The following is a 16,499-nucleotide window of genomic DNA, read 5'->3' on the forward strand; positions in this document are numbered from 1 at the left end:
CAAATACTCATATTTAATAATAAATATAATAAGTTTAATTTTATATTTATTTTTTTCCTTTAAAGGTAGAGTTTTCAATTAATATTCCTTGACTTTATTTATATAAAATAGAGGTGTTTAAGATATTTATATTAGGGAAATGAATATAAATGTAAATAATCAATGCTATTTTAGCATATAATGGATATGCTAAAGAGATTTGGAAAGTAAATTAAGAAACATTTTTGTAAATTTGTGTATATGTTTATGTATATGAGTTCAATTGATAGAATGGTATATTGGAGTAGAGAGTATGAAATATAAGAGTTGAACTTACTTGAATGGCAGATTAATGAGAAGTACACTTCACATAATATCATGAGATATCATTCATGCCTAGTCTTCCCAATAAGATAATAAATGTATTTGAATTAGATGGTAAAGAACCATTGATGAAGACCTTGATTCCTATGAATTGAATAATTATCATCCATGTCGAACCTATTAATAAGATTTTGGTGTGCCCTCTTGATGAGATAAAAAGACATAATAGTGTTACCATTTTTACTTTAAGAGAAAATGGAAACTATATTTGTTAGAGGGAAAAATTTAAAACTTTGTCAATATTACAACTAAATAGTTTAGAGAGCACGAAAACATGTAAATTAAAGAGAAGAATGAAGAAATATTTTTATAAGACTTATGGATAACAATTCGATTACAATAGAACAATCAATTGAAAATTATGATTGGTGAGTACACCACTTCAATCCAATACTTCAAATAACATATACTAGTTTTAAATACACTTTTATCACCAACTATTTCAAACCCACAGTGTTCTCAATCTTCACGTCCAATATAACTCATTGATTAAAAACTAAAAAGCCATATGATATAGTTATTTGCAATATCTACATGTCAATGCTTTACAACCACCATTGACAATAATTGTTAAAGGAACTATAGGAATGGGAAAGATACACACATTATAACAAGAATAATGTATTCCACACTTATGAAGTTGGAAAACAATGGACAATCACCATTATTTGTTATAGGTATCACAACATTTAACATACAAGCATCACTAAGTCATCATCCTTTCAATAACAATCAAATAAATGATCTCGCCATAAGATCAAACATTGGCAATCTTCAAGAAAGAATGCACTTTATCATCACTATTATAACTAGTGGAATGGGCTTTGCTTGGTCCATAGTTGATGCAATGCATTGATATTAGGCTATGTGAAGAATTCCTTCCCTATAATTGAATCCCCTTTATAGGATGCTCAATTACAAGCTCTCTTGGTGACTTGGGCCAACTACCATTTATCAAGGAGATTCCAACGTAGGCTTCAATTTTAGATGGAAAGGAATAATGATGTAGCTTCACAATAATTATAAATAAATATTTTTAAAATTGGAGAGGAGCCTATCAGAATTGGTTTACATGTAATTGTCTATAATTTAAATAATAGAGAACCTACAATTGTGAATTCATGACTTCTAATGTTACTTTCAAGTTCCTCACTCACCTTTGAAAGATAAATTTATTTTCTTCTTGTCCATTCATATAATTTATAAGTTGCCTAATATAATTTCACTTTAGTCCTATTAAGCAGATCACAAATTAATATTTATAAAGAAAATTAGAATTGATTTTTTTAAATAATAGATCCAAATTTTAAAATTAAATTAAAAAGAAGATAATTTTAAAATTAGGATGAATTGTTAATGAAAATTAATTTAAATAACTCATTAAAAAGCTTCAAATTTTAAAAGATTTATGATATATATTTTTTGAATAGTAAAATATAATGAAAAGGGGTCAATTTGCAATGACTTCTATAACATTTTAAGTTGACTTTTAAATATGAAAAATAAATTATATATTATGAAATTATAAAATATATATTGTAGCAATTAAATCAATATAGAATATTTTAACAAAGTAAATAATTCAATAATAGCTTAAAATTTGAAACTAGTTTTTAAATTTATAATAGAAATATTTAGAATTAAAAAATTAATTATATTTTTAAGAATCATAATTAAAAGATTTTAAATTTTATTTTAAAAATTTATCTTGGAAACATTTTTTCACAATTAGGAACTTTCTTATTTTTTATTAGAATTAAATTTATAATGTATAATTAAAATATTTATTATATTTATTAGAAAGTATGATTATTAGAAACTTTGAGTTTGAATCAAAGATTTCCACAACATAAATCAATCAATAAATAATATTAAATTTTCAACATTTAAAAAATTGTTTTGTTAAATAATTCATGTCCATAAAATAGTAACTATTTTAAAAATTATTTTATGATATTATTCAATAAAATATATAATATATCAAAGATTTTAATTCAATCACTAAATGTCATATTCTATAACAATTTAATAAATATTTGAAATACATATTCTAGAAAAGATGAGAAGAGATATGAGATTGCATGCTTATAAGATTTGATATTTATGTAAGTTAAAATATAAAATATATTATTTTAGTATTATTAAGTATTTTTTATATTTAATATTTATTAAATAGTAGAATTCACTACACACTAAAGATTTTAAATCTAATAATAGCAATATAATATAATAATACAATCAAATAACATATTTTAAATTTTATAAATGACAATAATTAGTTGTTGAAATTTATTACATAAATAATTATTAGTTAATTTTCATATATGCAAATAAGAAGTTTCTTGTACTTTTCTTTTAAGTTTGTGTTACATGGACGGGGGTTTTCACATTTTGAGAAATAACAATAATTAGTTGTTGAAATTTATTACATAAATAATTATTAGTTAAGTTTCATATATGCAAATAAGAAGTTTCTTGTACTTTTCTTTTAAGTTTGTTTTGCATGGGGGGTGGGGGCCGGGGGGAGGGGAGTTTCACATTTTGAGTGCATTTTTTTAGTCAAGAATGGCATTTCCTCTCTTCCTCTTTCACATCCAATATAATATGCTCATGTTGCCTTATACATTTTAACTTTTTTAGTAAGATGAAGTGTTATATTATAACTAAACAACTAACCCTTAATAAAAATTTTAATGTATAAATAAAATTTCATTTATATTTGAATTTTAATTGAGAGTTATATTATTATAACATAATTTTTTATCTTACTACAAAAAAAGGTCCATTTATATCATTGAATTTTTTTAATCAATATTATTCAAAAATATATAAGGCAACATGAGTGAGTTTGAAAGAGGAAGAAAGAAAATGTGATCCTTAGCCTAGAAAATGCACTCAAAATTTTAAAAAGTCTATTCATGCAAAATAAACTTAAAAGAACCTAAAGTGCAAGAATCATCCTATTTGCATAAATAAAATGTAACTAATAATTATTTGTTTAATAAATTTTAACAACCAATTATTGTTATTTACAAAATAATGACCATGCAAAATAAAGAATGTATTAATATGATAAAAAATCCATCTATCTTATTTAGTCATTTTTTTAGTGACCAGTTATTTGATCATTTATTTAGTCATGTATCTTTGTCCAACCTTTTGATTTTACATGATGACCAAAATAAGTCATTGATTTAGTCACTTATAAATTATTAAAAAATGTTTAAATTTGACCACTTTTAGTCATGTGACTAAATCTTTTAGTCCTATGACTAAAATTTTTGGTCACATAGTCATTTATTTCTCATAATTATACTAGTGTATTAAGATGAGATTGAAAAATTGAGAGTTTAAGAACTATGAAAAGCTTGGATGAAGACTTTATAATAACTTGTCCACAAATGTAGACACATACAATGTCTATTTTGATCACAGGATAAAATTTTGAAAAATATTTTTAAAAGAGGGTAAACTATCTACGTTAGACTTTTATGATAGATAAATTTCAATCAATAAATATAAAAATCAGTTTAATACATTCATTCATGTACCTAGATGAGAAGTGGTTTGATATACAGTTACATGTTGGAAAATTGTAATGCAGAGTTCATTGGGGAATGTCAATGTAATGGCAAGGACTTGGTACATGAGATGACAAAAATGGTGAATATAGTGAGGGGATTGAGTAGGCAAGAATCATTCCTAGTATTGATCATTAAATCATCATATTGTTCATGATTCTCTTGAGGGTGGTCTTATTGCTACACTCTCCACCCCTTCTTGGAAAAAAGAGCCTCATTCATACTTCTAATAGTCCTAATACCAAGCCCCCCTTTGCATTTAGGCTTGCAAATATTCTCCTAGGCAATAAATTCCATCCTTTTCTTCTCTTCAATACCAGTCCATAAAAACTTTCTTTGGAACTTTTCAATAGCATCCACATATTTTACTAGGATTTTGAAAGGCTTAAAGCATAGGTAGGAAGGATTTGAAGAGAAGACTTAAGAAGAATCACTTTCCCAGCTTGACTAAGCATATTTCATTTCCAACCAGCCATTTTCTTATTAAACTTCTCCATGAGATTCTCCCAAAAGGAATCATGGGGTTTTTTCCCCAAGAGAAACAAAGATAGGTCCCTAAAAAAGCACCAATAGGACAACCAGAGATATTAGCTATCTTCCTTTGTCTAGGGATGGGGGTATTAAGGGAAAAAATAGAGTTTTTCTCCCAGTTGACCAATTTTCTAAAGTCACTCGAATACAATTTAAGATACCTTTAAAGCTCCTAGCTTCCTTAATAGACGCCATGCCCAAAAAAATATTATCATTCACAAATTATTCATGGCAATGTGATAGAGGTTGAGAAGAAGGAAAATGCCATGAATATCCCTTTTTTCCACATGACCTCCAATATAACTACCCATACATTTAGCCACTATAGTAAAGAAAATTAGAGAAATGCGATCAACTTGTCTCAATCCTCTAGAAGATTTCAAGAAATTGGATGAGGCCCCATTAACCAGCACTACCAAGGAAACCATAGTGATTGATTGGGATATAAGTTGTAAGAATCTTTCACCAAATCCAAATACCTTCAACACTCTTGGGTGGAAACTCCATTCCACTCTATCATAAGCTTTCGCAATATCCACCTTCATCTCAAAGCCCTAAGAATTAGAGGATGCCATAGAGTGAATATTTTTGTGCACCACAATAATGGAATTTAAGAGTTTCCTCCCTATAGCAAAGACATTATATTACTCTGAAGTCAAACGGGGAGAATCTTTAGAATTCTCAAAGTCAAAACCTTAGATATAATTTTATATATCATGTTACAAAGACTGGTCGGTCTAATGTGCTCCAAGGAATCTACATCCACCTTCTTAGGAATTGGGCATAAAAAATTGAAATTGATCTCCTTAAGCATTATTCTAGCCCCAAAGAGCTCCTTAACTTCATTACATACATCTCTCACTACCACATCCTAGAGAAGCAAGAAGAAAAACATAGGAAAACCATCTAGGCCAAGTAATCTATCTTATTTAAATGATAAAATGACCTTGTAGATTTCATACTCAGAGGGAGTGGGAGTCAACATTATATTATTCTCTTTAAACACAGTCTATGGAATAAACAAAAGAAACTCTCCCCACTTATCCATATCAATATCCAGATCTGATGAAAGAAGAGAGGAGAAAAATGAGACCAACTCACTAGAAATCTCATTTTCATCAATGATATCTTTTGTTCCCATGTTCAACCTAGAGATGTGATTAGCAAATTTATGCTTCATAGTAGTTAAGTGGAAATATTTAGAGTTTATGTCTCCTTCCTTTAGCCAAATGGACCTAGATCTTTACCTCCAAAAAGTTTCTTCTTTGGATACATTGTCATGATAATTGACAATCTTTTCATTTTCTTCCACTAAAATTGATGTAGTACAATGTAGGAAAATACCCAAAAGAGATGTACTAGCCCCCAACAAATAACCACAAAATAGAAACACAACATTTAAACATCAAAACAATGCAAGATCTTATACCAAATAACAACTCTTTATTCATAAAATAACTAATTACATGTAATATGCCCATGTGTGAGGTCTTCCAAATTTGGGCCAAATACAACAGAAATTGCAAAATAGTTCTGCAAGATCCAACTCACAATCCTAATCCCAGCTAGTCCAAATCCACACTCTGGTTGAAACCTTCAAGGAAATATTAACTTGTGCTCACAAGCCCACCAAGCAATCTCCTAGTTTGTAAGTTGTTGATACTAGCTCTTCATAGTTCGCATCCTCTTCTCCAAGATGGATGAATAAAAATGATTAAAAGACCCCCCAAGACCACGTACTTATACCCAACTAAGCCACAAGTCAGCCCAGTTCATTAGAAATTAAATTAAAACCCTTACATTAAATATATGTTGAGCCACAAGGCAAGTACAATACAAATTAAATACCAAAAGTTGGCTACAACACAAATTAAATGCCAAAAGTTAGCTCACAGACAACTTGGCACCTTCAAGAACCAAGACGAGATCGAGTGTCAGAGAAACTAAGCCAAAGATTAGCCAAACCACAAGTATTGTCAAGCTCCCTGTGCATGTCAAGAAATCAACATATGTTGATCACTACAATGAATGCCAAGAAATCTATAGCTGTCAAGCTCCTTCAGTGACCGATCCCTTTTAATGACTAAGCTCCTCAGCCATGACTACACCATTCAATGAGTGAGCACCATTGTTTTGTGACTGATTCCACAACTCCTAGCCAAAATACCTCTAACATGTAAGATTGCTAAAAATCTTAGAATGCTCCTGCATTAGAAAGCTTCTACGAGTAGCCATCCATCTGAATTTTGTCTTGAATATCTTTTAACTCCATTTTCAGTTTAGACTTTTCCTTAAAGATATTTCCAAATGTACTCTTACTCCACTCCCTCACTTTATCTTTAAAATAGCTTAGTTTTATGGCAACCTTAAAGACAATCGTCCATCCACCTTGATATTTCACCATCATTTAAAAGCCTAGGAGAAATTTAGATGATGAACCCACATTTTCTCAAATCTAAATGGGAAATTGGGACACTAACAATGGAGCTTGAATATAATTTTACCCTACTCTATTGTTTCTCCATGTTTAAAACTAATAGATCTAAATCCATCAAGCCTTCCTCATTAATAAAGTCCATTAAATATACTTTCTCTTCTAATAGACTGGGATTATAGGTCCCATTTTTTCATGGACATAAAGAGAAACATTGAAATCCCCCATCATAATCCAACTACCATAATAATATTTACTTTTAAGATTAGATAATCTATCCCAAAACTTTTTCCTCGCACTCTTACTATTAAGGGCATAAATATTGATGTTCCCATTTTTAAATGTTGAAGCTTGACTACTATAAAATTCTTATTAGAATCAACAAGATGATTGGAGACAATAGATTGATTACACATTATAAGGGTACCTTCTAAGGCACCTTCAGAGATATCAGCCAGCACACCACATTTTTCAAAAGGCTTAAACCTTTTTGCTTTTTCTTTTTCAAATTTGGTTTCCTAAATCACTAGGATATCTAGTTTATGATCATAAACTACATTCCTAACCACGTCTATCTTATGAAGACTATTAAATTCCCTTATATTCTAAGATATTATATTCATTTCTTCTTGAGAGTGAACTTTAGAAAAGTAGCTTACTTCCCATTAGCTATATTCTACAAACTCTCCATTTTCCTCTTATTATTGAGACTCTTTCTTCCCACTTTTCTTGGAGATCCAACATCTATCTTCATTGAAGGAGAGGTCAGCTCCATTTTCTTCCTCCTAGGAGAAACTCCAAATGATGAAACTGAAGAATGACCTTCCTTTTCAATTTTCTTCCTTATTTGTGTCTTTTGTTTTTCTCTTCTTTAACAAATTTGTGTGCCTCTTGCTTGAGAAAAAATTTAGGATTAGTCTCAAGAACCATAGCAACCAATAGAGTATCATCAGGGATAGGTTCCAAGATTGGAAGATTACTCTCTTCAAGAGAATCCTCCACATGATTTTCCAAGATCTTGTCTAGATCACCATTATCCACCTCCAAAATTTATCTTTCCTTAAAGTAACCCTCTATTCCATTATCTTCCTACCTCTCATTCTTGTTTTGGGATAGACAATTTGGTTGGTTTGAAACAGTCTCTTCTCCTACATTGTTCTTGAGGGGGGATCAAGAGGAGTTTCTACCATCCTCATGATAGTATTGTGGGGTCTAAGGAAGGAGGGGGACTTGAAGTGGTCTACAAGTAGGTGTGAAATTCATTGCACCATATTGTAGACTACTTGCATACTGGCTTGATCTATCTTTCTCATGTCCTATACTTCTGTGTGTGCCGTTTATTTGAGTGCTTGTATTCATTGTGGAGAGTTCTTGTTCTTTTGACTTATTCTTTTCTAATCTCCTTTGCATAGTCATGGTTTAGGGTTTGAATGTATGCTTGGGTGTGCATGTGTGTACCTTTATTGTCTTAGATTTTTCATTTTTTAGTGTCTGCTTTGATTTGACCTAGACTTGATTATTTGATGGTTTCTTCATTGGAAAATGATGCTAGAGAGAGGCTGAAGGATGTGAATAATGACCCTAGAGATATTAACAGTTTTAAAGCCCCTAAATTGTCTTATCAGGAGGTGGTTTTTGAGTCTTCACTACCTTTGATAATGGAATTGGTTGCCTTTAATAGAATGGTTACAAGAAGAGAATTCGATCTAGGAGAGAGAAGGGCCTATTCTAATAGAGATAGACCCAAAGGAGGAGAGGATGGAGGAAGGATGGAGCTGGTGGGCATTAGGGAAGGTAAGGTCTCATTGCCTACTATGGAAACTCTCACTCTACAACTAAGGAATGACATGATAAAGGCAATTAAATGTGAAAAAGATAGATTGAAAAATCTTGCTATTTTTTTCATGTGCGTAGATATTAAAGATTTACCTACTCTTAGATTTCTAGATGGGTGGTTTAATAATGTGTGGGAAAAAAAGCTTGGAATCATTGTTAATTTTAGTAGAATGGTGCAAAAAGGTTTATTTGTTGTGTTTTTGAAGCATCATTTTATGTAGGAGAAAGTATTGAACAAGTGTCTTTGGAATGTTGTGAAAACTTTATCTAGGGCTTTTCTGTGCACACCCAAAAGCAATCCTCAGTGTCCTTAGTCATCCTCATGCCCATTTTGGGTGAAGATTCGTGAAGTCCAACTAGAATTTTGGTCTTTTATTTCTCATATGTTGAAACCCCTAGTGGTTGTTCTATAGGTTGAGGAATCTAAAATTACTTTACCTCATCTGAATGCCAGGGCTTTAATTTCCATCAATCTCGATATTGTGTTTCCTGAGGAAATCTCACTAAAAATTGAAGAGGAAATATTTTGTTGCAAAATTTTCAAACTAGGGGATGTGGGTGCTTGTTTCCATTGTAATATTAATGGTCATAACTGAAGAAATTTTCGTACTAAAAAATATTCAAAAGCACTTTTTCCATAATAATAATATGGGGGGTAAGAGTGATATTAGTAATATTACTAGTAAGAAAGATCAAAATAATGGAAATAAGAAAGACAATCTCATTTCTAGGAGAGATATTCGAGATAGTCTTTCAAGGAAATTTGTTACTGTAACCAACTCCTTATATGAAGAGGATTATGTTGTTGTTCAAGCTTCTCATAATGCTAAATTGGGTCCTACTAACCTATTTTGTTTCTTGCCTCAGTAAATTCCTATTAATAGGGAGAAATTTAATGAAGATAATCCTCCTATTGTAAATGCACATAACCTAGCCATCAGAAAAATACACCACATGGAGGACTCTAGACCTGATTGTTGTTTCCTAGGTCTTGATAAGGTTTTCCTTGACTCCAAACTTCCCAATATACAGATTGTGAATATAATTGATTCCACCCCCAAACAATGACTTAACTCTAGCTCTAAGTGATGGAAGTTTCAAAGAATTCATCAATAAGAAAAATAAAAGAAAAACTTATGAAGGAACTAAAAGTTGATAAATTGGTCTATCATAATTGTTCACCTTGTCATAGAGCTATCTGGGCTACTTTTCAGAATAAAGAAAGTACAATCAGTATTTGTAATATTTATGCCCAAAATTATAATAGGGGCAGGGATAGATTATGGGATTGGTTAGTAGTTAACCTCCCTGGCAGTAATTGGATTTTTACAAGTGATTCTAATATAATTGAAGATAGGAAAGATAAGAAAGGAGGGACTATGCATGAGTGGAAAGGTAATGAACTTTTCTTTTTGTCCAAATTTAAAAGAAGACTTAAAATTAAATACCCTGTTGAGAATAGAAGACAAGAATTTGATGGCAACTGGTTTACATGGTGTATTAATAAAGGTAACATTAGGAGAATGTATTGTAGACTTGACAAAGTGTATATGAATCAACACTTACCAGGAACTTCTCCTATTAAGGTAGTCCGCACCAAATTATCTGATCATTCCCACATCTTTGTGAACTTTCATTTCCATGAAGAAAATGATAGCAATCCCTCCAATAGAAAAAGGCTCTTTCAAGTTGAATACTTCTTTATTACTTGATGCTCAAGATATGATTTATGGTTTTCGGCAAGTCTCTACCCTCTCCAAATTTTGCAATGGCAAATGTTCTGTTAGGAAAAATTGGGAGATTATGATAGACACTTGGAAGAATATTTTTTAGATCATAGGGAATAAAGAATCCAAAGGTAATTTAATGAATAAGAATTTATTTCAAAAAAGACTCAATGAATTTGAAAGAGAACTTCAAGATAAGGGGAATGATGTTAGTCTTGAAACTAATCTAATTAACACTAAAGCTCAATTAAGAAAGATGCAAAATTATAAAATCTAGGGTCGAAAGGTTAGAGCCAAATCTAATTGGCTTAAGGATGGAGATAGAAGGTCTAAGTACTTCTTTAATCTACTTAGAAATAAGCAGACCAGAGAATCTATAGAGGGTATTCAAACTTACAATGGCTTAAACATTGATAATAAGGAGATGTTAAAGGATTTTCATAAGTACTAAAAAGAAATTTTAAAATCAGAGATGGATCAAAGCAATATGGAAGACCTTTAAAACTATCTGAGTTTTACCCCTCACAAGATCACTAATAAGAAAGCTAAGATTCTTAGTCAGACAATAAACATATAAGAAATTGAAGACTCTATTAACTCTCTTGCTAATGTGAAGTCTCCTAGTTGGACAACATCCTTGTTGAATTTGATAAGAATACTGTAGAGTGGATTTCTAATGAACTCCTACAGCTCTATGATGAGGCCTATGGATTTGGTTCCCTTGGAATCAGTATTAAAAAAGGGGTGATTAATCTCTTTCCCAAAGTAAGGGATAAAAATTAAATTAAAAATTGGAGGCCTGTCACTCTTCTAAACCTTTCCTACAAAATAATTGCCAAATTACTTGTGAGAAGTGTTGCCAATATGCTCAAAGGAATTGTTTCAATTTTTTATTCTAGCTTCATTAAATGGAGATATATTATTGAAAACCTTATAAGTATTTGGGAGGCTAAGAATTGAGCTATAGAGGCTAGCTACATAAAAAATAAAGGATTCTATCATCTCAAGTTGGCTTCTCTCTTTGAGATACTACAGTTTCTTGAAATTTGTTTTTAGATTTTGTTTCTTGGTTAGTATTCTTTGTTGGCGTTGATGGACATGTATCATACATATTTATGAAGGTTAAAAAATTTTGATATAAGTTTTTTTTTTGGTGAGGCTATTGAATATACATGGCTATTATCCCTCTCGTTAGAGATAGCATATTATAGCCATGTTTGTGAAGATCTTAATATGGCTGGTTGTCACAAATAATTGAGATCTATAATTTGAGAGATCAAGATTGGGAGCTTAAGGCCCTACCTTTGTGAGGGTTGAAGGGGTAGCTTAATGAAGCCCCACTTGACTTAGAGTTTTATATCTGAATATGGTCTTCACAAAAATGTCTATTACTATTGTGTAACAAAAAACTTCTGATGCTAATTAATAAATTATGAGAACATGAGATCCCAAGGAATTTTCTTTAGAATTTTACTTTCTACTAAGGAAACTACCCTATTTATTGTTTTGAGAAGGATGATGTTCCTATATGATATCTATTTTTGGGCATAAAGAGATAGAGGCGAATAAAACTCCCAGAAAATCTTAATAGGATTATGCAAGTTAAGAAAGATGAAATAATATTTTTAAGATTTGAACTTCTTTTTTTCAGCAAAGTGGACCACATACATATATATACATATATACATATATACATATATATATATATATATATATGTATACATATATACATATATGTATATATATGTATACATGTGTATATATGTATACATGTATACATGTATATATATATATATGTATATATATACATGTATACATGTATACATGTATACATGTATATATATATACATATATATATATATACATGTATACATGTATACATATATACACATGTATACATATATATACATATATGTATATATGTATACATATATATATATATATGTATACATGTATATACATATATGTATATATATGTATATATGTATACATGTATATACATACATGTATATACATATATACATGTATACATATATATACATATATATATGTATACATGTATACATATATATATGTATACATGTATACATATATATATGTATATATATGTATACATGTATATATGTATATATACATGTATATATGTATATATACATGTATATATGTATATATACATGTATATATGTATATATACATGTATATATGTATATATACATGTATATATGTATATATACATGTATATATGTATATATACATGTATATATATACATGTATACATATATATGTATATATATGTATACATGTATACATGTATATATATGTATACATGTATATATGTATATATGTATATATATGTATACATGTGTATATGTATACATGTGTATATATGTATATATATGTATACATGTGTATATATGTATATATATGTATACATGTATATATATGTATATATATATGTATATATGTATATATATATATATATGTATATGTGTATATATATATATATATGTATATGTATATATACATGTATACATATATATATGTATATATGTATATATATGATATATGTATATATGTATATATATGTATATATGTATATATATGTATATATATATATGTGTGTGTGTGTGTATATGTATATGTATATATATGTATATGTATATATATATATATATGTATATATATATGTATATGTATATGTATATATATGTATATATATGTATATATATGTATGTATATATATGTATATGTGTGTGTGTGTGTGTGTGTGTGTGTGTGTGTGTGTTAATTATAATCTGATTCGAGGACTCAAATAGAAAATAACTAGAAAAGAAAACTTGGTATCCTTGTCCAATACATAGTATAAACCTAATAACCTTTTGAAACTCAATCCTACATCAGATTACTTAGATGTAGATTATATACATCTAAGATGACTCAATGTAAAATGATTTTTCTCTCAAAAAATAGAATTGGGGAATTGTTCATTTCTATTAGCCAATTGACAACCAACGATCCCATAATATGATGCACTTTGATTCCCATATGTCTATTGTCCATAATCTAGAGATGGAGAAAATATCATTCATACCAATGCTATCATGTCTTAACTGACTCACCATTAATAATTTATGCCAATCTTGGGTGAGCATTGAGAATAATAACCACTTCATACTCATGTGTTGAAATGTCATCACAACCTAAGTTTGATAGGTAATATTTAGCTTGGTTTCCTTCACAAAATATATGCAAAAAAACACATTCTTGAAAAGAGTCAACCAACCTCGAAACTTGTTTAAAAATATAAGCTAATTTTTGGTAATGCACTACTCTACTAAAGCAAGCATGAATTGTAATGAGAGAGTTACCTTCAACATGAACTCAGGTGAGATTGAGAGAAGCAACAGGAACTAAACCTTGCAGTAAAGCATGGACTTCTACTTGATTGTTAGTACCTTTAGGGATTGGTAAAGATTTTAGTGCTAAAGGTATTCCATAATGATTTCTCAAACAAATTCCAATGCCAAACTTACCTATGTTGTCCTCAGAGGCACCATCAAAGTTGATCTTGATAACCCCATGCCCAGGAGGCAGCCAATGAACATTAGATATGAAATGGAATCTATATAGGATATGCAAAAATTAATTAAACCTTGTATTCGCTCATCCTAATCCTATCGTTTGATTCTCTCTCAATCGCATTGTGTTATTACTATTATCGTCCCAGAAACATTAAGACTCACATATATATATATATATATATATATATATATATATATATATGGCTGTATCATGGAGAGATGTGCAAGGTGCCCAGAATTGGAAGGGTCTGCTGGAGATCTCTGAGATATGGAGATCTCGCACAGCTTTGTTACGACGCATTTGATGGCCAAAGCTATTCCCTCAACTACGGCACGTGTTATCACAGTGAGAGAGATCTGTTGGAAAGGATGGGCATGTCTGGAAACGGCTACCAAGTCACCAAATACATCTATGCCAATACCGATGTGCTCAGCCATCTGTTTTGCGAGAAAGCAAAGAACCGAGGTGTTTGGATAGGTTTCATTGCAGTTTGCACGGATGCGAAGGAGATAACAAGGCTGGGGCGAAGAGACATAGTGGTTGCATGGAGAGGAACTCAGACTACCCAAGAGTGGATTCCAAGCAGCCGTTCGATCTCCGAAACCACCAGATTCCTGGCGCTGCCTACTCCAGATGATGAGTCCTCATGTTGACGCTGACGGACATTTGAAGTGTAGCAGCTCAGGAATCCTCTCTCGATCAGCACTCCATCATTCTTATTGTCATTGTCATTGTCATTAGGGTATTTTCCCGTTCTCTGACATGATGTGTAGGACAGTACTCTTGCATGTACAAGAACGTCTCTGAGGTCGGCAACGGCTACCCAGCCAGTTATTTCGACTGGCTGGGTATGACGCCGTTCATCTCCTCCGTCTGCTTCCTTCCGCCTCTCCCCATGCACGGACCCCACGGCAGACTGTCCCTTACCGTCAGCCATGCTCGGACCCCGCGGCAGTACAGTCTGACGAAAACGTATTGCATTTTATGATTTGATTGAATGTTCCTCCTTCCATCGCCTCGGGAGAGGCGAAAAATGTTTCGGACAACTCCCGCATCGCCTTCCAAGCAAAAGGAAAAGATAGAGATAAAAAATACATTCAAACCGAGCACAGCAGGCAAACAAACCGCCGTTGGCTTTCAGTTTGCAAGAACGAGCTACACAGGCCATTGTGAGCATGAACAATGAACCCCATGCTGTCCAATGACACAAATAGCCTATCATGAATGGCCACCCATGTAGGAGGAGTCAATGGGGATGTAGCTCACATGGTAGAGCGCTCGCTTTGCATGCGAGAGGTACGGGGTTCGATACCCCGCATCTCCATTTGCATGTCATTTTACTTTTCTACTCTTCCGGTTTCTCATTTCAGCCATCTGTACCTTGTCAAGGACATTAACTCCATCTCCGCACCAGTGGTCTAGTGGTAGAATAGTACCCTGCCACGGTACAGACCCGGGTTCGATTCCCGGCTGGTGCACTTCCATTTTTGTGCTCAACAAACAGCGCCCTCGCTCCTCTCCTTCTTCCTGCTTTCCTTTCCTCTGTTACCTAGAGCTCATTTTCAGATTCTCATTTCGTCATATCAATTTCTCGCTCCTCCACTGCGGGCCAACTGTTTGACGGAATGGCTCGAAAATTTATTTGACCCACTCTTATTTAGTTTCCTTTTCATGATATGATTTTAACTAGAACTTATGCATTATAGAGGGAAGAACGATATGATCTATTGTTGGCATTTTTCCATTGTTTTTATTCTAAATTTGAAAAGATCACATCTAACACATTTATGGCTAGGAATTTGATGGAAACCTCTGTTTTTAGGCAGACTAAATATATTAAAATGGCATATCATGACCAATTTTCTTTGTATATCTATATATTTATTCACTTGAGGTGATACATCAATGATAAGTAAATGTTCACTATCTCCCTTGTATGAAATTCATTTTCTTAATGTCATCAGTGTGTTTTTCCACTATTTCCCTTGTATGAAATTTATTTTCTTCATGTCAATGTGTATGGCTTCTCAATGGGAGAGGTGAAGAGTTGGTTTAAATATTTGATGGCTTTGGATAATAAAATAATAATGATAAAGTCATATGCTCATAAAATAGTAGAATATAGGGTTCAAAAGTCATTTTAAATAATAAAGAAATAAGATGAATAAATATATTTTAAAATGTTAAAGAGGTATTAAGTGTGACCATTAAATAAAGCTAGTCCCATCTTAATAAAAGAAGCCACTTTAACGAAGAAAAGATAAACATGTATTATTTTAATTGAATAGCAAAAGAATATTTTTATATTTATATAAAGCCTAAATAAAATATAATAAACAAATATCTATAATATGTTATTAGCAATTGTTAAATTGAAACAATGGGAGTTGTATGTCAAAATTTAGATAGAAATTAGAAAATGGTGCTCTGATCGAACTTACCTAC

General features: G+C 31.2%; 2 non-coding genes across 2 annotated transcripts; both read left to right on the forward strand.

Annotated features, from left to right (window-relative positions):
• The first annotated feature begins 15,305 nt into the window (after positions 1-15,305).
• TRNAA-UGC (transfer RNA alanine (anticodon UGC)) lies at positions 15,306-15,378 on the forward strand. Its single transcript has one exon. It is a non-coding gene; the product is annotated as a tRNA-Ala (tRNA).
• Positions 15,379-15,461: 83 nt separating this feature from the next.
• On the forward strand, positions 15,462-15,532 carry TRNAG-GCC (transfer RNA glycine (anticodon GCC)). The gene has a single exon. It is a non-coding gene; the product is annotated as a tRNA-Gly (tRNA).
• The last annotated feature ends 967 nt before the right edge of the window (positions 15,533-16,499 follow it).

This window comes from Cupressus sempervirens, chromosome 10 (assembly GCF_028749045.1).
Source record: "Cupressus sempervirens isolate cs-2001-9-10 chromosome 10, ASM2874904v1, whole genome shotgun sequence".
Taxonomy (NCBI): Eukaryota; Viridiplantae; Streptophyta; class Pinopsida; order Cupressales; family Cupressaceae; genus Cupressus; species Cupressus sempervirens.